Raw genomic sequence first — 24,164 nt, forward strand, 5'->3', positions numbered from 1 at the left:
TCAAAATAAAGTAAGATGTGAAATGTTCCACACGCTGTTTTTCCCCACTGTTCCTCAGCTGATGGCAAGCAGCCGCTCTCGGTCATTCTCATTCAGACAGTAGTTATCAGATATTTATCCAATAGCCCAACCGTAGTCTCCAACACACCTCTGCCCAAGTGTGAAGCAAAGACTTAGTATAGTAACACACATACTGGCTCTATCTGGTGTGTAAGTGACTCAGCCAGTACACTGTAAAAGATATCCACACAACATCCTCAGTCTGCACTTTATAATTAATGATGCAATTTTTACTGTGGAACACGCAGCTAGTTTACAAGTTGTTTTTGGATGCATGTAGAGCACGCCTCCAGGTTACTCAGAGAAGGGGACTAGAAATACAAGCCAAAATGGTTTGTGGTTCTTCTGAGTACTTTCACTGACATTAGCAGTTCACAAAGCACAGCAGATTTTAAAGCAGCCACAGAAACACAAAGAACAAATAAAAAATGTGTTGTTTTATGTCACAGTCTACCCCAAACTTGGATAGATGAAGTTAATGTTGAAAAACAGCTAAATTCTTTTTAAGACAACTTGTCGCAATGACCAGTTTTCTCATACTCAACCTGTGTCTAGATCGCAAATGTCACATCAGCGTCGCAGTCATGTAATGACAACATAAATGAGACACTAAAGTGACTTTCTATACCAGTTCTGTATTGCCCATGAATTTCAAAGCAGCCAAACGTTCTGTGAAGTGCAGTAGTGGCAGTTAATATGCAGCGTAGGTTACAGTTTTACCATGAATAAATGCTGCAGCTCCTCAATACACAATAAGTTCCCAAACTGCTTGGCAAGTGAAGGCAGAGTTTGGGGGAAACCGGAGCAGTTTGCTGCTCTCTGGCTCCGTCCAGAGACATTACCATCTTGATGGCAAAATTTAGATAAATGTATTTTTACAACCTTGTTTTTATGCACCTATATTTAAAAAAAGACTTAAAATGTAAATACATGCTTCAGGCTGCAGTTACACCCGTAAGACGCAGCTGAGACATCAGCTTTAACGGAGCCGGTGCAGGGAGCTGCAGAGATTAAAACAAGTGTATGTGTAGCACGAGACGTGAAGTCTAGACACGGGGTAAAGATAATCCCTAAAATACGAACAAAGTTTGTGGCACAGTTACGCTTTCTGTGGCTCTGGGAGGAAAAACGTAACGTTATCTAAAGGTTGAACATCTGAGGGTCTGCTGCTTCGATTTGAATCATCCTTGTTTTCTGCTGATCGCTCAAGCAATTATAATGTGGTCCACCCAGCCAGTCTGCTCTGTTCGTCTGCTCTTTTGATTTGCTCTGTCAGGCACTTTGGTCCCAATCCTGGAACTCATCGATTATCATCTGATAAAGGTTTAGCCTCTGGCGCAATGGCCAATATTGCCGGGGGCTCCTGTGTAGCCAGCTGATACCTTGGCAAAGACTTTCACTTTCATGTGGCAGTCACTGTTTACATTTGTTTACAATTTTGCTTTGTTTACTTGCATGAAACCAAAGACCACTCCAAAGGTAATTGGTTACAACTCGGACTACAAACAAACAGAAACCAGAACTGATACCCACGTTTTGTCCCGTATCCTGCGGATATCTAATAAAGGGTCTAAAGGGTTTACTTTGGTCCAGATATAATTAAACTATTGGATGCATCACAGTGAAAATGTGTCCAGGCCTTCATGGTCTCCAGAGGATGAATCTGATTTGAGCGGCCCCCTAACTCTCCTTTGAGTGCCAGCCATGAGGTTTTGAGTGACATGTCTTAACAGCTAATGGATGGATTACCATGAAATTTGATGGATATCCATTTCACCCCCTCATAATGAATTGTAATAACTTTGGTGATCTTTCTTGCTATGCCACCATTTTGTTAAACTCTAGATTTTTTTTCAATACTAGCCTCAGCTGTACTTTGTTTTGAGTGCCAATTAGGGAAATGTTAACATTGAAGTATGCGCACTTTACAAAGATGTTGAACATATGGTAAGCATTATACCTCCTATATCAGCATGTTAGCATTTTCACTGTTTACATGTTAGCATATTCATGTTAGCATTAAGCACTGCCTGTATGTAAGTGTAGCCTCACAGAGCCACAATTATGGCTGTAGACTCTAAGTCTTGTTCACCTCTAAAGATGAAATACTGGAGTACCACTTTAAATGCATTTGATGAGCTGTTAGTGCAACCAAGTCAGATGAGAGTGCATAGCTAAAATAAACTTTCCATCATCATGACTCGCCAAATTACTTTTTTTTAAAACTGTAAAAGGTTGACATGCCTACCTCAGTCACTGCTACAAAAATATTTTCAATCCAACAGCTGCCTCAGGGTCTTTATGAAAGTCACTGCAGATGATCATCTTGTGTTGCACTTGTCAGTGTAACAGAGGATTCTGGAAAATATTCACTTATTTATTTCCATGACAGTCACATCATCTTGATAACTTTCCATCTAGTTCATGGGCCACTTTGCTGATGATGTTTTTGCATCTAACTTCAGTGTTGACAGTTGTGTCTTTTTTTTTGTTTTTTTGGTTCAAATCCCATATAGAAAGTGTCTACATTTTCATCTGCTGATTTGGAACAGCATCCTTAAATTATGTTGTAAATATGAACTACACAAAAGGGATAACAGCCATCCAAATGTGTTAGAATAAACAATGGAATCATTTCAAACTTGGAATTACTAAAAGTAACACAAATTAAGTATGTACACAACTTCTGTTAACTTGTATCAATATTACCACATTTTAAAGTGAATGAATGTGCCTTCTCTCTAATGGGGGTCTACAGAGCAATCACCAAGAATGTAGGCAATGGACCTGTGTTAATGAAAAGCTATTAGCAGCATTCTCCATTTAAACAGTGCAGGCTGAATCAATTTAGAGCATTTTATTCCATAAGCCTGAAACCTTTGTAGCCTGCTTAGTGGTCACAGGGCCCTGATTAGACCATTGTCCAGGTTTTAAAGGAAAGGTAGAGGAGGTATTAAAGACAAAATTAGCAGCTGGAGCCAAAGTAGATAGCGAGGCTCAGTATATAAAAATGTATTGAAAGCTCTTTAAATAAGTAAATGTATGAAATTATTATTATTATCATTAATAATAATAATATTAATATTAATAAGAAGAATGAATACATTTTTATAATGTGATGACTTAAACATAAACCTTTTTTTTATTTATCTTAAAAATAAAAATACAACATTTAGGGGCAAATCTTTTTCATTTTCTCCTCCTAGGCACAAGTATAGCATTTTTTTCAACACATTATTTTTTTGAGCTTCTTTGCCTTTAATCAATAGGACAGCTTAAGCGTGAAAGAGAGAAAGAAAAGGGGGGGTGGCTTTATCCACTAAGCCACTGGGCACCCCAATTAAAACATTCTGTAATGCTTGCAGTGTATAACCATCCAGGCTGCATTTCATAGATTTGAACACAATTCTAATATTAGAAATAGACGTTATGCAAAAGTACCCAAATAAAAGTAATAAATGTAGAAATCAGCTACATTTTCAATTTCCATTACTGTGTTAATAATGCTGAAATATTCTTTAAACATAGGCTTATGGGCGTAGCTTACACGTCAGCAGTATGGTCACTATTCTTATCCGCTGCCCTCAATACTGTGCGGTTCACTTACAAATTCATTAACTTTATGCATCTTTGAGTTCAACTGAGCAATAACAGACCAAATGTAAACACAACAACAAGCAGAAATTAACCTATTCTCTTTTTCCCCCTTGTAATAATACTGGAAATAAAATAATTTTATGGAACATTTTCCTCACTTTGCAACATGCCCAAGCGGCTCTGTATTTAATCCACTGCCAAAGCTGCTGCACCCTGTGCTTGTTGCAAGGTTTACGCTGCTTGTAGTTCTATGGGCTATTCAGCGGGCGAACATCAGCCACAGGAGTGTTGTGGAAGTTATTCTGTAATCCCCCGAGAGAGCGCAAATCCCCATCAAGCATACAAAATGCCACCAGAGGTTGGGAATAATCTTTACATTGTAAAGAACTCATGCTCGTTGCTTTTGAAAATGGCACAAAAAAGCCTCCATTCTCCTTGGGAGGTGAAGGACTTGCTGTGTTAAAACATCAATTCATAAAACATCAGTCTCAGTCAAGATTTCTCAACGGTACGGGAGACCAGAGGAGACGAGAACAAAGTGCTTTTGGACGTGCCGCAGACGGGGAGTTAGTGCATATGTGGAAACCAGCTGGACACATCTGAGCCTCACCACCACTGATCTCTGGCTGCTAAGTCAATCTAAAAGTCAAACACACTCTCTCCTCACTCTTAAATACTAATAAAGCATATGCCCTCTGTTGAAACTATCCCCCCTTGCGCTGCATCCACAATGCGATTTGCACGCGTCTGTGCATGTGCCTGAGCTGTTTAAATACAGCACAAATCACTGCATACACAGGTGTGGCTGTCACTGTGTGTTAATGCGTGCATGTATATGAGCGCCTGGTAGATCACTGTAACAGAGGAGACTCTCATCAGGATGTCTGGCTGTGCGGCGCAGAGACCACACCAAGCCTGGACCAAAGCCACTGAGCAGGTAGAGGCCATAAATCATTTCTCAGTCAGGCCAGGGACAGACGTAGACACAGACAGTCTCCGCCTGCTGTCACACTACCTAGAACTCACAACTGCCTACAGCTTTACGTGCACGTTTGCTAAAACATACACGTGCAGTACATTCACACTCATACAGGACGTTGTGGTCAACAAGGATCTAACACTGTCCACTGAGCCTAGATAGGGAAAAAAAGTAGTTTATGGGCCTAATGCAGACGTCAAGGGCATTGTAGTTTTGATTTACGGCGGCCCCGTGGCCAGATTGTGATGTATTGCAGAGGCGCGGCATTTTACATTGTGATGAATACTGTTGGGTGCAGGACCAGATAAATTCTGAAGACACTTTAGGGGGTGCTGTATGCCAGGCACTCAGCCTCGAAGGTTGCCAAGAAAAAGCCAAACCATTATTTATAGAAATACCAGGGTGGTTTTTTTTGTTTGTTTTGTTTTGTTTTTAATTCATTCCTCAGCAAGCCACAAGTCAAACATTTGCACATCTTTCAAAAAGGGCAAAGTGGGAGGATTTTTTTTATAATATGAAGGAAGAAAATAATAAGCCCACCTGGAAGACACCAATACATGATTTGAAAAAGGCTGGACAATCACATAAAAAACCACAATGGATTTCTCGAGGCCAGCTGCGATTTCAATTCCAAATGAACATGGCAGCTCGTGGCAATATGGAGCATGCACTCAAAACTAAAAGAAATAAACTTGCCAATTGGTTGTCCCTCTTCTGCCTCACTTTCACTTCTCATCCCACTTTTTTCCCCTTTCATCTCTCCCCTTTCTCTCCATCTTTAACAGCACACAAACGAATGTGGATGTATGTGGGGCATTATGACCACACACAGGAGGCAATGGGAAAACCTTGAAGTGTTGCGCACCAAATAGAGAGCAGCGGATGCACACCATGAATCAAAATAACTAAACAGTCCTACTTTAGAAGGTATGCATGCATAAGGAATGCTCAACACACAACTGACACTGATTGTGGAGCACAGAAATCTTTTTACATAATTTCATAAATCAAACATCACAAGTAAAGTGAGGCAGCAGTGAGCTGTAAGCACGCACTTCTTCTGATGTATGTGCTTGGTAATGCATAGCTGCTTATAGTCCGCTTATGTGGCGAGAGGCTTGTTGTCAGAAGGAGATAACTGTGCTTCCAGTTTAATATGATAACATGTGGTAATCCTCTTAAGGCTGGGATAGTCGATGATCTCCAGACAAAGGGAGTCTTGCAAGGGACAAGCCATACCTTATCCCCATCACTCATCCTCCTCCTCTCAATTTGGACAGCTGCTTGCTCAACACATAAATAACAAAACATTGATACATATGTAAGCATGTGCACATATGTAGTAGGTATGTGCAGCAATGGGAGATACAAGCCAACTCTTACCCCCCCCAGCCCCCCCAGGAATAATCCCCCTATTCATAGACAGACTGTGTAAATCCCATGAGGTGCTGAAAGGGCCACCTATATGGGTGAAGTTTGGGAGAGAGTCTCACTGTGTGGACTGACATCTGGCCTCAGATAGACACAGTCAGGAAGCTCTCAGTGCTCATACACAACTATGTCAAATCTCCGCCTTCTCAGGTGTTGTGCATCTCATAATAGCAATAGAGAATTTCAAACTTGACAAACATAATCATTCTAAATGGGCCACTTTTTATTTCCTGTTCGAATGTGTTGCAGTGTATGTGGATGATATGAGCTTACAGGAAGTAAAACATGGACCCCAGCTGGTGCCAAGCAATGCATTTCCAACACAACGGCCAATACGGAGGTCAGTTTATATATTTTAACTTAAACGTACCAGTGTCAGGGCGCCTGGTGAGTCAGTGGATAGAGTGGGTGCCCCGTGTAACAAGGCCGCGTCCTTGCCGCAGCAGCCGCAGGTTTGTTTCAAGCTCCTACCTCTTTGCTGCATGTCATCCCCTTTTTCTCCCCCTTTCATACTAACAAGGAATTCTATCAAATATAGGCAAAAAAAACAAATAATATACATAAAAAATATCTCTGTCTGTGTGTTAAGTGCACAATTTCAGGTCGGCATTTCAAGGAATTTTGTCCATATTGGACGACTACCCATCCAAATTACACACAATGCCAATGTTGAGTCACCTTGAGTTCAGTTGAATTATAACAATATCACAAAGTCGTGTGAAAATCACAGGATTGCAAGAGCACATGGGAAAAGTTGTACTGCAGACTTTTTCCCTAAAAGCTGTTTCTGACAGATTCATTTGAACCAAAAACAGCCTTTTTTATATAACCTCAAACAAGAAAACCCACTGGCAGCAGAAATCCAATAAGGAAAAATTTCCCCACCTGCATCGAAAAATCACACAAAATTGTACAGAAAAATGGTCAGGCACTAAGTAATGCCTTTGTGTTTCAACCATTAGGTGTGCGGACATTTGCAACATTTCTGTGAGGAGCGGCTGGCAAAAATGGGTTTAGGAGCAAACATTTGATTTTTCTATTGTTTTGAAAGGAGACACATGGCAGACACATTCATAAGCCATGCGGACGATGCGCACAGGTGCAAAGGCTGTGCCCTGAGATAAACAGAGTTCAGCTTTTGGAATGCAGCAAAGTGCAACGCATATCATGTGATGAGGGAGAACCAATCACAGCCAGCAGATATCTTTCCTTTCTTCTGTAAATGTCAGTCTCTAATAGACATGGAAGAGGGTTTGATGCAGGGTTAACCTGAGCTTTACGTCTCTTCCACAGACTGTATTTTCGGCCCAATACACACCTAAGAAACACCTGGAAGAATATCAGTTCTGCACTCAGGATTTTTGCTAAGAGGGCTATGACATGGCGCTGGTTATGGTCATGTAGGAACCTCAGACGCAACCTGCATACGTGAACATTAAAATTGGCACAGAGTGGATGCACGAGTAACACACAGTTTTCCAGGCAGTTAAAGATGTGGCATGTATACGGCCCCTTAGGTGTGTGTGAAGATTTGGAGAGGTGGCTTTTTGTTCAAAATGATTTTGGCTTCTAAAGAGGTTAGTGTGGATGCTGTGGAAGCATCAGTTGATTCAGAACTTGAGAGTAATTCCTCAGTAAAAGAAGGGAAAAATGGCACTGACAGCTTCCTCGATAGAAAAGATGTTTTCACTCTCCAGGCTGGCTTTGGCTTCTCTGATAGACGGTGATAGACAGATGGTTCATCCAATCACCTGCCAAGTATTTTTTGCAAGAGCCTGCCCTTTTCCAAACTGATTCCAATGATGGCTTCTCAGATGGTTTTGTGTTACAAACCATCTGGCGCGGCAGGTTAATGTTCAGTGCCAGCGCTAGAAGTGCTGTGCACTTTATGCAGTTTGAAGGTAGTGTGGAGGGTGTGTGTGTGTGTGTGTGTGTGTGTGTGTGTGTGTGTGTGTGTGTGTGTGTGTGTGTGTGTGTGTGTGTATGTGTGTGGGGGAGTTGCCTTTTGCCTCCAATTTATATTCTGTTCTGTGACTCCATACCAGCCTTGTGGGGACCTCTCGCATGCAGCAGGCATAAATAGTACTGCAGCAGATTGCACGTAGCATGTTATTTCACACATGCTTGTTGTTGCGTCCAATCAACCTTCTGGCACATGATCACATTTTTTAAGAGGTGTGTGGCTCTGTGGAGGCTCTGCATACATCTTTCTAAACATTTTTAAAACAAAAATAACTGTTCAAATTTTTTTATTGTTTTAAAATTATTTTACAATTGACTGATTGAATTTTTTTTTAACTTTTTTTTTTCCAAGACTGTAAACTTACAAACCATCAAAAGAATAGTTCATAAAAAGAAAATGAATAAAGAACAAGAGAAAACAGTCAAATCCAATGTTTGAAAAGGAGCAGGAAGAATTATAAACTTATCTGATCCCAACACCTCTTCACTGTTCATTTACTAATAAATCAACGCTGAATATATATGAATATATATTTCACTTCTATTTATTTTTGCACACACATATATACATATATATATATGCATATATACACACATATATACTGTGTATATATATATATATATATACACACACACACAAACATACAAATGTATGTCATTGTACCAAATATGCCCTACAAAATAGAATTTTATAAACAACAATTTATAAACAATATATCATCTATATTTTAACTGCAAAAATAGATAAAGAACTAATGATCATAATAATAAAAACAAATAGATATGCAAAACAATAGGCAACAAATGACTTGTTTGTTGAGACACTTGTTTTACATAATAAGATCGTTTTTCAATGAAGATAGCTCTGTTGTAAAAGAAAACTTGAATTGTGTGTCATTCTTTGTACTCTTATTCACATTACCATTATAGTGATAAATACAAGGTATGTGCCCACTGGGAACTATAGCTGCCACTCATTCAATAAGATTTTTTAGGAAAAAAAGAGCCCAAAATGGAGAAAATAAATGCAGAGCATGTTCATATGGGAATCATATGACATGATTATGCGCATTAAAACATAAAGAAAAATTTGGGCACAAATGGGTTTGGTATGAAATTAAAAGTAAAGAGTATAGGCATAACCCTTGCAGTGCGTACTCACAGAGATTTATTTGCACAATTCTGTCCACAGGACCATTTGTGCAGTCCATGTAGATTCACCCCAAACAACAAATGAAGCAACTGTATAGACGTTAACTAGACACTATGACTTGAGGTGACTAAAGTAATTTCATTCTGTCTGAATACCTTAACTCTATTTTTGTCATAACAACAACATTTCTTTTACCTTGTTAACTGTATTCATATGCACAAATAACATAGCATGCAAGAAAGCAAGAAAGCATGTCGGCGCCGAATGTAAATAAAAACACCAGCAAAAAATGGTGTCATTGAGTGTTATTTTTCAGAATCTTCCAATATCGACGTTCTGGCAACAGGGTAGAAGGGTGCTCAAGCTGTAAATACTGATATGGTGTTTGCTAGATGAGGTCGTCATCCCGTAACGTCAGTCAAGTTATGTAGATTTCTCAGTTATTGATTTAATTGTAAATTAAAGGCATGATAACATGACACATGCAGCAATCAGGTCAGCCTCCTTTTGTCACAGTCTTTCCTCTGAGGTGAAAGGTCGCCTCTGATCTCCCTTGATCCTCAGCATTAGTGGCAATATTTAACAGCATCACTAAAAACAACCCATCTGTCTGTCTACATGGTCTGTACACAGACCTCTGGGATTCATATGATCACATCAAATCTACCCGTCCCCCACTTTTACCCCAACACACCAACAACCCAGTGGGGGATTAAAGCTGCCACAGACCTATATCACTACATAATCCTTTGTTTAAAAGAATTTCAGCATCTCAAATCACAACAGTGTCAACATCCTCTCCAGGATTCGTGAAAAAGAACCCAAGAGATTACATCAGTTATTATTCAGCACAGGATATTACATTTAGATATACAATGGTGATGCAGGTAAGCTTGTGGCAGCAATAAGATAAAAATATGAACACAGGCTCTGTTGACAGTTGATTAGTGTGGAGGTGAGCGTACAATCAATAGTGTCAGTTAAAGAGACGTAAAGCTTCTGATCGGCAAACAGCTGCACCACTTAGAGTAAAAGAAGACATGAATCAGGATGAATTTTAGAGGGAAGCAAGGCTCAAGCTCACCGGCTGAAAGATGTTTGGACTTGTCACATGTTCAGATATACACTAGGAAGCACAGACATACACAGACACACACACCATTAGGGCTTGACAGAGCGCACCTCTGCAGAACAAAATACCCTGGATCATTAGGGGTTGAAATCTCACATTAATCCTTACTCACCCTTCCATTAAACACCACTCTGCCACACACACACACACACACACACACATGCAGTGACTGCCCTATGACCTTATCATGGTGACATAGAGATTTGTTTATACACCCTTGAGAATCACAACCCCCCCCCCCCACTCCTCTCACACATATAAGGACAAACTCATACAGACTGAATGTGAATGTGCGCTGCTGCACTCTGCCATATCACCACCTACTTCACCAATAGTCTGAAAACAATGTTTAGCTATTATCTCCACATGAGCATTGAGAGCAAGATCACACAAGTGGATTACATAGGGAGAAAACACTCAGCTGGTGTGGCAAACAGCTTACAGCCAAACAAAGATGAGTGAGATGTTTTGTTTTTTTTTGGTGGGGGGGGGGGCAGTAGGAGGGTTTTTTCTCCCTTTAGATTCCTAGCTCAGGTCATTTTTTTTCATGGTGCCTATTGCTGATATAAGACATAGCACGCTGATCCGGTACAACAAGGTGGAACTAGAAACGCTGCAGTCTGTTCATTGGCCAGTAGAAAATCAACACTCTGCTCAGGGCTGAGCTTTGGCTGGTTTAACCACTGTTCATGTCCTTTTTCATACATTAGTTAACTGTAACCTTAAAATGAATACTGTTTTGCATCCTCTAGCAGCAGCTGTAGACTGAGAAAAATAATTCAATTAACTGGTTTGACTGGCAGCAACTTTTAAGGTGGAAAGTTTACTTGTAACGTTACACAATGCATGAGTTGACAATGTGAATCCATCAACACACATTCAATTTTGACATGACAACTTTGACCACTCTGTGGGGTTTTTGCTCTCTCTTGGATGACATACACTTTTAGAAGATCTTCAAGCGTTTAAAACTTTAATATTTACTGCCACCTAATTATGTGAACTGTATATATTCTAATTCTCACTTGGAGAGAAAAAATCTTGATGTAGTGTTTTATCAGCACACTCCGGCAGCACTAAACCCCTGCATAGTGTGTCATGTGATAAGGAACAACCAATCACAGCCGGCAGATGTCTTTCCCTTCTTTTGTAAATATCATTCAAGGATAAATACAGAAGAGAAGTTGATCATTTCAAGGCAGGGATAAACTAAGTTTTACATTTCTCCCACAGACTATATTTTAGGCCCAATGCACACATAAGAAACACCTAAAAGAAGATCAGCTCTGCACTCAGGATTTCTTGTAAGAGGGCTATGATAAGTTACTGGTTATGGTCGCTTAGCAACCTCAGACGCAAACTGCCTCTGCCAACATGAAAGCTGGCACAGAGTGGACGCAATAGTTTCACCCAGTACCTGACCTTGCGTTTTTAGGCGGTTAGAGTGTCTAGTTAGGCTCAACTAAAGATCTCAGTCTCTGCCTCTAGGAAAAAGATTGGGTTTTGATGTTATTTTCTGCATAATAAGGTGAATAAATATAAAAATTGAGGTGAAATAACTTCACTCTCGATTAAAATGAAATTGCACTTTTATCCAACAAGTGCTTTCTATCGTCATTTTCTCCATACTAATGGATTGCTGTGCTTTATTCAGCCTCGAGACATTAGATTGCCTCTGAAATTCCATAAAAAATGTGAAGCTGCATTTGAAACATTGGTCCCTAATCTACCCACGTGCATTTTTTTAAACAACAAAGCACAGTTCTATGAACAAAGACATCATTAAACTAAATGATGTGTTAAAACGAACATTTTGAAGGTGAGGTGCACTTTGAGATTTGAGGGTTTTACCAATCATTAATTCCACATGAAACTGAATTGTAGCCTGTGTGATGATAAACTGAGAAAGGTTTAAAGGACATGTTATAAGTTATAATTTGTTCCTCAATCAATATTCATGCATTTCTGTGACAAACAAGATTATCAGTGCTATCTTGTTGATCCCTCAGCAGTTATTGAAGCTCTAACAAAAGGCTCTTGCTCATCTCAGGCTTGTTTACGGTCGATACCTCCCTGCAAGAGATGGTTTTGATTCAGTAACACTGCGTGTAAAATGTGTTTTCTGCCTCAAAAGGAAGTAACCTTTTGTTATCAGCATTTACTTGACAAAACCACAGAATGTGTTATTAGCAGACAGATACATGAAACATTCAACTAATTAGATGAAAATAGTGGGGAACATGAAAGATAAGCTGCCACCACTTTGGGAAAGATGACATGTAAATTGGAGCAGGTAGGATCAAACATGTAAAATACAACCTGCATGTGATTAGAGGCATGCAGGCTAATATGTACACAGTCATAATCACATGAAGAGTTATAAATGGGAGGCATACATAGTGGGAACTGATTAAGTTACAGTATAGAGCTAAATCCATCACTGCGAATGTATTGGATAAATCACTTGCATAAGAAATGGAAAACAATGCCTCATGGGAAACACCTTAATTCTCCAAATCACACTGAAGCTGAACTGATCTTTGTTGAGTTTTCATCCAAAATCCATTATTAAAAAAGTCCCACCTTCCAGATGATTGATACCACAATGTTAAAACCCACAATGGTACAGGATGCGAGCCATCGAGAATCATTTTGCTGAAACTATCTACAGTGCGCTCCAAATAATTCAAGTGGCAGGAAGGAATCCAGCTACATTTTTTTAGTTTGATCAAAGGTAGCTATAAAAGAGGAAGGGTGATTACGTCATAATATTAGCTTCCATATTCTGCACTAGTGCTTAACTTCGGTGCCACTTCAACTGAAGTTATGGGGAAACTGCTCACAAAGGATTCAGTGGATTATTTTGAGGAACCAGGTCACAATTTTTGAAAAGAAACATTGCTGTTATGTCTAAATGTATTATTTGGTGCTTTGAGCACCAAAAGCCAAGTGCTATTATATTGGACAAAAGGCAAAAGTAAAACCAAAAACAGTCCAGAGTAATAAATAGCACTACAGGTAATAGTAAAGATATGTATTTTTTTATTTGGGGATGAACTGTCCCTTCTGCGACTTGACCATATGCTACACTTCCTCACAGTTTGCCTCAGGATTTACATTTGTGCTAGTCATCTAGCCTATATTTTTAGCCAGCACGCACAAATGTCATAACAACAATTAAGTGAGAGAGGCTGTTACATTATCACCAACCATCACCACAGCACCCACACTGTAAAAAAAATCCTTCAAACAGTTTTATCTCCAAATTTTTGAAGGACAAGTATTGTCAGGCTGAATGGTGACACACAACACCTCTGTATTTTCTATGTAACAGACTACATGTTCAGTTGCAAGTTAAAGCCACATTTGAAATGTCACAAGCGCCTTTATAAAAACCTTTATAAGAGTCTAATCAAAATAAAATGCAAAGACAGGAATCCTCCCCCCTGTTTTAAAACATACAGCTACACAACAGGTAAATGGAATATTACATAAAATAAATAGCATGGCTGAATGTTGACTTTTTGCACATAGCACTGGCGTTTCAGAGATTTAAAGGTTTGCAGGACTGGCCATAAAACTAGAGCATGAGTATGAAAGTGTCAAGTTGGCCTAAACCCACTGTAGTCTGAAACAATTAAAAATCTTTGTGGAGGGGGTTAAAAAGTCATTTTCCAATACCTTTTATATTAATCTACTGGAAAATTATTTGAATATTTTTATCAATTTAGAATATTAACCTTATTTACATGCAAAGTGTCAAAAGAGAAGCTGAGGGAGGGAAGGAACGAGAGACACTGTCTGCGTTTTATATATATGTCTTATATGGAATGTCTGTGTTGTGGCTGCATTTTTTTTAAACACATCTGTTGCCTGCATCCAGGCGCTGTCTTAATGTCACCCAACACACGACAACTACCAAGAAGAACGACAATGCGTGATGATCCACTTCACACACAAATTAGCGAACAAACACTCACCTGACACAATCAAGCATCTCTGCCTCCCACACAAACAGCGCAGCGCTGTTCTGCACATGTGCTACTGTGGTGATTTCATTCATCACACAGACTGATTTAGTATAGCACATGACACATACAGGCACTCAGCACCAGGGTGCATTCACAGGCTACACAGTGATGCAATATCCTTCCTTATTTTTAGTTTTATCCAGGAACAAAAGATAGAATCTCTGAAAAAGGTATATATCATGGCAACCAATAGAATATTTCTCAAATAACCATTTTTTGCGTCAACTAAAATAAATCTTTTATAAAAGCCATTTTTTGTGTACAGGCAATTTCTCATACGGCTTTTTCAGGACAGCTAACCAAAGCAACATGTGACTTTCAATCTATCAATATCAGTGTTTTTCCAGGTCGAACACAAAAGTCACATGTGTCAGCGCAAAAACAGGTCATTCATCCATTAGCGGTGATAGAAAGGTAACAGACAAACAAATACAAATGGGCCTCTGCCAATCCATTATCAGCGGTCCCACTTTGTTAGTCTCAGGGGCTCTCACACTCTGACGTTGGTTGTCATGAAACATTTAAACTGCAGCCACGCAGAGACCCATCAGCATGTTAAATGTGTGGTGGGAACAGATTTAGAAGATTTAGGGTAATGGAATAATCACTGTGAAGGAGCACGGCGGAGCGGAGTCATGCAAGACTAGTTGTGACGACCTTGGATTTCATCGATACAATCAGCTGTGTCTATCTCTTACAAAACAACAGCTTGTTGGCTTTCAGACAACTTAAAATCAAACCCAATCTTAGTTCTGATTACAATGGATAGATTTTATACCAGAAGCCAGTGAATGAAGACAATAACATTGAGGGAGCTTGAAGAAATACATTTTAGACAAAGATCAAAATAGCAGAGTGACTGAATGTCTTACGCGGGGATAAAAAAAAAGAAAAAAAAAGAAAAAGCACCAAAATCAGCTCACTTCACATCCTTATCTTAAAGAGAGATAATGTAACCTTTGAAGTCATTTTACAGTCATTATAAAAAAGCTGCGATATGTTCCACACATGATTACGAGTTATTATTTGTCCCTGGGGCTATGTGTGTGTATGAGTATATATACACAGCTTTTCATGTGCATCAGTGTTGTATGCTGTCTGAGTGGTGTGTAATTGTGTTGTCACTGAGGTGTGAAAAAAGAGGCTGGGAGAGACTGAACATGTGGGTGGTCTTAGAGGTGAAGAGGTCAGCGCCGCCAATTGTCTTTACCCACAGGTCCCACAGAGTATCTGTTTGTCTCAATCAACAAAGAGTGTAGTGAAGTGAATGTGGAGCAGCTTTACCACTCAAGAGGCAGAACACAGCCACACTCATGTTCACGGGCATACAGACACACACTATATCTTTCACAACTCTTATTTCATGCTTTCAGCATCTTTCTATCTTTCTTTCCATCTCTGTGACTGCCTCGCCCCCTCCTCTCTACCTCTCCAAGCAGGATTTGTGATCTAAGATCAGTGCGGCCTTAATGCCCTTCTCAGCAGACTGACAGATGATCCAGCATGCCCTTTGGGCTCCAGTCGGAGTGGCTACAGATCAATACCCGAGCTGGCTGCCTGTCAGCATTCACATACACATGCAAGCCCCCCCCCACACACACACACGCACACAAACACATACACGCACGCACGCATGCACGCGCGCACACACACACACACATACACAACGCATTCACGTGCAAGGACAGCATCAAAGCTCATCTGAGCCGGCTGGCATTTACCGGAACAGGACCTGGATGTGAGCAACACAGCAGGAGGGGACATTCCCGGGATAGTTCCCAGCCTAGAGCAGCAGCGTGTTTGGAGGATGACGGAGCCGAGGAATCCTGAACACAGATTCCTCTGGCTCCGCCGGCTGGGTAAATTAAGCAGTTTGGATGGACGTACTGACTGACTGAGCGAACAAAGCAACAGGTTGAAGAAATAATCAACAGGTTGAAATGTTTGCAAGTTGTGTGTGTGGCCATTTAACCTCTGATGTAGAATGTGTGTGTGGTCATTTGTGAGTGACACCTCATTGTGATCTGGCACTATAGTGGTTGTGGTGTGGATCCATTAGTTGAGAATTTGCAGTGCGATTTAAAAGGTAAGGATTAATTGGAAAAGGATTACATGCTGTAACTGAATAAAAGGTTATGGCAGGCTTTTTATTTTTTTTTTAACATATGGTACTGATGAGTTCCACAACATCGGGCTCCACTCAGGCACAAATAGGCAGAGTAATTCTCCTGGCTGGAGAATTAGAAATCTCATTCTGGTGCACTTTATTAGACAGCTGCAATGGCATGCAAATGTTATGAAAATCTTAGTGGCAACCTTAAAAAAAGGTTTCTCATATTTATGCTTTTTTCATTTATATTCATTCAGAGGAGCAAAATAATCATATTGCATTGTTATGAGAGAACCAATTCATAAATCCCTGTACATGCAAGCACACATGCAAACAGCTGCCTATACATGCATGTTGCTGCATTATTTATTTTGACAATAAAAGCTGTTGTGTTGGTGGGGGAACCAATTTCATGTCAAATGGAGACTCTCGGAAACTGCATTGCTCATCAGTATCAAATATACAACACCTCTCTCTGCACATTCACACCATCTTCGCAAACAGAACCAATGTGCATTGACCTATGCAAATAAACTGTGTCCATGTGAAAGCCTGTATTGCAATCATTCCACTGTGGATTGCGTCACTGATCTCCGCTACATAAATAAAAATGAGAGCTGTATAAATAATGCAACTACAGATTTGACACTCAGAATTAAACTGACACCCACCACACTCAACTTGTCTGCCACCTCCCTCTCTCAAGCAGGCAGTAATTTATTGTCTCCCACTGCCATAGCAGAGTCAATCAATAGCCAATTAAAGACAGGCATATAAGGTCTCCAGTGGCCACCAGTGCATGTGGTGATGTTTGGCCAGGGAAATAAATATGTAAATGGTTCACTGGCAGAATAGCATCAGTCAGTATCTCTAGCGAGCACAACAGAAGGGATATCCATAACAGTCCCTGCACACATGCATACCCCTTCCAGCATGTTAACCTCCCTGTACTGTGCTGCAAGGCCACCAGTGGTCAGAGAGGCCCAAAGGGATTGTTACCCTGGGCTCAGGGGTTGTGTATGTCCTTGTTTGTCAATATAACCCAATGAAATGCACGGCAGATACACAAAAAGAATACACATATGCAATAATCATGGATGCTAAGCAACAAAAATACAGCTAAACCCTGTTTCCAAATGGTCTGTTTTATATATTTATTTTTTTGCCTAATTGCACATTTAATCACACTGAACACCAACCTCACAGGCCTCAAGGCCCCTCTCTTTCTCTCTCAGCTATTTTACCGGCCGCACAAAAACTCTTTAAAACCTTCCATTGTGAGAAAAGGGACCAGCCACATACAGTTGGTACCAGAGATGTAGACATAGACTCAATCTCTGACAATCCAAAAGAGATGGGAAACATGCCACAGTAAGGCTGGAGATGTCAATTTCAAAGCAGCAACAGACAGCTGAAAATACAATAGTTTCCCTGCAGACAACATTGCAAACATGGTGAACACTGAGGCTGTCATCTCAGTTTGCCTTATTTTGTGTTGTTACAGTATGTAAATAATATGTATGCTTTGAAATGCAGAGACAGGAGGAACCCCTTCAATTAAATACAAAGAAATCATAAAAATAATTATTTGTTAATCCTTTATTCACAATAGAGATCTTAGTCAAAGCCTAGAATAACATGGAAATGACATTGATATATTCTAGCAATTTAGTAGAATAATTTAATTAAAGACGTTGTTTAAGCTGCTACAAAAGGGTGTTTGTAATCTGCTGCCTATGTTTAATTAAAGCAGGAAATCAATAACAAGATGGTATGATTAACAGTATATTGATCCTTCTAGGAGAAATTCATTTATGAAAAAGGATTTACTTTAATTAAGGCGATTTAAAACCATAAAAGTATTCAGATCCTTTACTTAAGTAAAAGTACTAATACCACATTGTAAAACACTCCACTAGGCTACAAGTAAAAGTTCAAACCCTTACTTATGGAAGGCATGTAAGTATCAACAGTAAAATGTTCAGTATCAAAAATATAAGTACCCATTTTGCAGTAAAATGTTCCCTGTCAGTGTTTTACTACTATCCATAATGTTTTTGGATTATTGTTAGTGCTGTTTTAATGTGCAAGTTGAATTCTACTGTTGTATATTCAGTTTTTAACTCCTTTTATTTACTGTTGGGTAGTTTAATCTACAGCAATACATCATATCTTAGTAGAAATGTAAAAGTACCCAAGATTTGTTCTTAAGTGCATGGCTTGAGTAAATGCATTTAGCAACTTTCTACCAGAGTCAAATAACAAACAGTAGAAACAGTTAAAAGTAACAGAAAAATGGTTGAAACCCAGTTAAAATCTAGCAGCTGCCGGGTGCTCAGTTGGTACAGAGGCTGTGTCCTTGCTGCAGCGGCCGCGGGTTCGATTCCAACCTCGGCCCTTTGCTGCATGTCATCACCACTCTTTCTCCCCCTTTTGACGCAATATCTCTCCTGTCTCAAATAAAGGCAAAAGCTGAAAAAGAAATCTTCAAAAAAAAAAAAAAATCTAGCAGCTGCCTATAGTAATACAAATGCAGACATGATCAAACCAGCATAAAAATTGATGCTCAACTGTATGAAATTGTATATTTGTGAAAAAAAAAAATCTGGATAAACCTCATTAGGTTAGGTGTGAGGTTTAGTGTGAGGTGAGGTGAGGTGAGGTGAGGTGACTTTATTTGTACCCGTAGGTAGATTTGTTTTGCAGACTAACAGAGAGAGCATCCATGTTAGTGTTGGGTAATACCCACTTCAAAATCACAATGATTCAATTTGAAAGGTGCCGCTGGAGGAGTACTTGAGTTTATCCAATAAATCTCTTTTTTTTCCAATTTCATTCAATTTTATTATTCGTCCCTGATGACAATTTGTGTTGCAGCAAGTGTAAAAACATTGAAAAAACACATAGAAATTATGACATAGAAACATAAAACGGTTGACATTAATCTGTGCACAGGGTGACTTGCACCTATGTGCATTTAACCTCCACAGGAGCAGATTAATAAGTGTCCACCATTACTCCATAGGGCCTGTAATAATTCAGTGAACATTAAATATGACATACATCGCCTAATAACATAACCATTTCCAATGTAGTATACATCATCATCAACGGGTCATGAAAGTCATACTAATGCAGCATCGGGACTGGCCCCATGAAGGCCAATGCTGCAATATAGCTCACAAGTATAATATATACCGTTACTGTCACCATCAACATCATTATACTACTATATACTACAAGTGAAATATGTATGGCTACTATCACCCTTTCATCATCATCATCATCATCATCGTCATCATCATCGTCATCGTCATTGTCATCATCATCATCAGTACTACAAGTACAATATGTACCATAAGGTGAAAAAGAACCACTGAGGCAAGAATTTGAGTACTTTCCCACAACCATGGCCAAAGTGTAGAACAGTCAGGAAGATCAAACAGATCCAACAACAAGTTGTCACTTATGACAAGGAGGTACTTATGAGGTGGGATTAAATTTAGATCTATGAACTATAAACAGTATCCTCTGGTAACGGAGACTCCTCCAGAAACAGTGAAACGTGGTTGGAAGGTGCAACAAAACACACAGAGAAACATTATACAAAAAGTTGGCCATCTGTCTCTCAAACACATGCACACAAACATGTAGTGATCAAACACCCTGCAGTCTGCAGAGCTGAACGGAGATGCACTGTGAGAGTGAGAGCGTGATGTGCAACATACAAAACCTTGACCCCCTTCAATCCAAACCCCCGTGTGAATAATCTCCTGCCATGGAACTTTACACCTCGATACAGGGCCTCTTGAACACTCATTCCCTTGCATGAATAGCATTGCAGCCTCTCTCACTCTCTGCCCATCTCTGTCTGTCTCTCTCACTCCACATTCCTCCTCCCACTGGCCCTGCCACCACAGGCGCCGTCGAAGAGCCTGACAGTTCAGTCCCGCTTTGATCTCAAGGCACAGGTTATCTGTTGCCTGGCTAATTTTAGTTAGCTCCTTTAAGCTTCACTTCTCTTTGAAGAGCAGGTACCATGAAGCAGGGACTTCTGGCTGGTTATCAGTGTGGCCCCTACACTTTCATGGAGAGGGATTCACCCTTACATCAAGGCCTGCCTACTGTAATCTGGAAAAGATTATCCACCCTGTTACATTTCTATCTTAATCAACTCGGTGTGCAGAGTGATCCCTGGTGCAACAGTGTAGGCTGAAAATAAAGAAACGTTTGTGCCAAAGTGCTTTTCACTCCAAGGGGGCTTGTTGAATAAATAGAGCAATACATATGAGGTGTTCAGGGAGGAGTGCAGCTGAATCCTCAAGGTTCATTAAGGGCTCACAGTTTCATTTTGCTGTGATGTTAACAGATTGTCATAGCAGATGGAAGAGGGGTGTGGCAGGTTAAAGCAGAAATCTTACCTTTCCTAGGAGGACGAGGAGTGGGAGGAGAGACTGTCTGCTCCTCGAGCTGGAGAGGTTGAAAGTCTGTGAAAACAAACAATGAGTCAGTCAGTTTCTGGTCTCACAGTCGGTGAAACTTTGTGCTTGAAATATCATCCTTGTGTTCATTTCTTTTTATTTATTTACAGCTTCATTTATTAAACCAGTCAACCAGTGGGCATTCTCCTATGAGCTGGTATTCCCTACCTTCACTACACCTGATGAATTATAATGTCCTGGAGAAAAAAATCGTATTCAAACAATAAAACAGGAATATAAAAACTAACGCTTGTATCCGAACAGCCTGGAGTTGTTATTAAAATTTGAACAGCGTCCACAGCGAAACCTCGGGCAGACTATGTTTACAGCAGGTTGCACAGCAGTGTACTTAAGTTGTCTCCCTGTGATTTTTACAGAACGCTCGGCCAGCTGGTCTGAGCCTCAGTCAAGACAATAAAGCCCTTAGACTGTGACCTTGCACGCTCCAGCAGAAAAGCCAAATCACAACATGAGCACAGGGGCAACACTACGAGGTGAAAGGGCGAGTCTTGAAAGCAAATGCGCCTGTCCATTTCGCGCCTATGCAGCAGCGCGCATATGCAATTCTCTTTCTATATCTTTCAATGCTGTCTTTGTCAAGCACACTACTGAGATCAAACACACGCAGGTGTGCAGAAAAACACACAGGCATACAGATCCGTGCAGCTGAGAAAGGCTACATGGAATATCAAAGCGCATCTCTTGCTCTCCAGCATGAGTGATGGTTCTCCAGGAACACCATCAGATGAGAGGTGCAGGAGGTGTCCGCAGGCTGATTTAGCGCCTCAATCTTGTACAAGAGGGGGTCACTTTTCTCCCCACAGGATGACTTACGAGGGCACAGCCACGGCTTTCATTTCCATTTTATTGTGAGGAATGGTGGCTAAAGTTTCGTTCTATCTGTTGTAAAAGCTGTTGCATAAGCTCACTGAAGGACAATGGCCACTGCCAGTGCCAAAGGGGCTATTTCTGTATGGCAATGTCATGTTCTCTACAAGGATAGAGGTGGTACTTCTTCAATTTCCAGTGCGATCTATTGAAGGTTTATCTTTCTGAGACTTGAGAAGAGATGAAATGTTATGAAGGAGGAGGTTCAGGCTGGGGGACACAGCAAAGTCAATGTCCATTCAAGCACAATGTCTGAGGCTTCTGAGCTTGATTGATAGGGAGCAACGAGTGCACCAGTCAGGTGTGAACCCTTCACTATGCTAGTCAGAATTGTCTTACTCTGTGATCCCCCCCCCCGCCCCCCCATCTTTTCAGGAGCTTTTTTCATTACAAACACATTTATTGTATAAAAGGCAACGACAAGACGGAATGAATTGGCTTCAGGGTTTTCAATTTCTATCAAAAGATACAACGTCAAAAAGACCTTAGGTCAGGAGAGAGTGAAAAGCACTGTGTGGCTGGGTGGGCAGGCACAACAGGAGAGAGGAACAGAAAAGGAGGTAAGTAGCGAGAGGAGAATGAGCATACTGTTTGTGTGCAAGCGTGACAGGAGGTAAGGACTGATAGATAATAAGGAAACAGAGCGATAACAAGAGGAGGAGAGAGAGAAAGAGTAATCAATAGAGCGAGAATGTGCCAACCGCTGCACCGAACGAACCAAAGAGTGACACAGCAGGCAAAAACAAGACAGTTTGTTCCTCCCATTAGTGGGCAAAATTAATTAGGGCTCCATTGACGCACTGTGTAACAAGACAAATATAATTACGTTACATCATTACTCCTCATCATTACGTGCTTGTTCCATTTTTGGGGTGGGTGGGGGGGATGGGGCAGCCAACTGGACAACAACTCTAAACAGTGGCAATAGAAAAAAAAAATGTCTGTCAGCATTCATTTAGCACAACGCTGGAACAACAGTAAGTCACGCTCCAGAGATGGATGTTGGTTTCTGGTCATCAGGCATCAGACAGCAGAGTTAGTAATGTTCCTATAGCTATAAACAGACCGTGATTCGGCTTGAGATGTGATCACTCACTCGCTATGAGCTATATATACCATCTGTGGGCCTTTACTCTGTTTGTGTGCATATACAGCATGTGCAGCATGTGTGTGTATGGGTGAATAGGTTTATATCTGTGAGATCTTGCAGCTGACGGTTATCTTGACTGACACACATGGCGTTCTGTTTGACACTGTAGACACGGAGCGTCTTCTCACAGCTTTGTGGGTGTTTGCATCGGTAGCATTCAAATACAATTCTTTAAGATCCGACAAGAGGAGAAAGGATGACCTTGGCATTCCAGCATGTCAAGTTCTCAAGGGGAATCATGAATGTAAAGGAAAAAAAATCACGTTTTACACTCAGGGGGGCAATAAAGGCTCTTAAGGTGTCATTTTTTTCAACTGTAAGTACAATATGTGGCCTTACAATGAGAACGGCAGAAACAACTAACCTTGTTTTAAGAATGCAAGGGGGAGAAAAGGCGTTGAAGAGTCGCTGCTGTGCTGTGTGTGGTAATGGGGTATCATTTGTTTCATGGGAGAAAGTGAAGCCCTGCAGCTGTGGCGCATACAGAGCTCACACAGCTGTGAATGAGGTGGCGTCGGCCAGTGCTGGCAAACATCGGCAAAGTCAGCTGAGAACGTCTGGCTTTCCTTGTACTGAGGAAGACAAGTGTTTGGGAAATGCAGTGTTGCCAGCCGGACAAGCCTGGAGGTAAAACTGACTGTGTAAAATGGCCCTGGATAACCATCAAGATGAGCATGAAAGGCATCTATTAAAAAATGTCATACAGTGATAACATGGACAATTGGCTGGCAATGGCACTGCAGGCTATTCTGCCTGATTGGATAAATTTCAGTCACTCCGCAGGCAGAGATGCCAAAAGTCCAGTTGCAAGGCATTTACTGAAATTAGTGTGAAGCCGGCTGTTTGGGCTGTTTTTGTGAGCTTTACTGTGCTTCCATGAATCATGCCATCCTAGGTTTAACACCCTGCAAGGATTATGAACAACATGCTGCAAAAAGCGTGCCATCCATTCCACACTCAATCTGCTTTTCTTGCATAAATCGACACACTGCAATGCTTAATCTCTGTTCCATGTGCAGTTTGGGTACGCAGAATTGAAATGACAGGTCATAAAATGGAGCACATCCTGGTAAAATGAAGGTATCACTTTTAACAGAGCTGACAGGCTATTGATCGTTCCTTTGCTAAGCCTTGAGGTTCTAACCATTGCTGCACAGCCCTGCATGTGTGTGTGTGTAAAGGTAGGTGGG

At 40.6% G+C, this 24,164-nt stretch overlaps 1 protein-coding gene across 3 annotated transcripts in view; it reads right to left on the reverse strand.

Moving 5' to 3' along the window:
- The window catches only part of tspan9a (tetraspanin 9a), a 232,274-nt gene that overhangs the window by 155,570 nt on the left and 52,540 nt on the right, over positions 1 to 24,164 (reverse strand). For all 3 annotated transcript variants that reach the window (XM_088080084.1, XM_088080083.1, XM_088080082.1), the window contains one exon: positions 20,877 to 20,942. The gene's annotated coding sequence lies outside the window, so the exon portion shown is untranslated. The remainder of the gene's footprint in view (positions 1 to 20,876; positions 20,943 to 24,164) is intronic.

Source organism: Plectropomus leopardus, chromosome 7, assembly GCF_026936395.1.
Source record: "Plectropomus leopardus strain MGB_pleo_1.0 chromosome 7, ASM2693639v1, whole genome shotgun sequence".
In the NCBI taxonomy this organism is placed as follows: Eukaryota; Metazoa; Chordata; class Actinopteri; order Perciformes; family Serranidae; genus Plectropomus; species Plectropomus leopardus.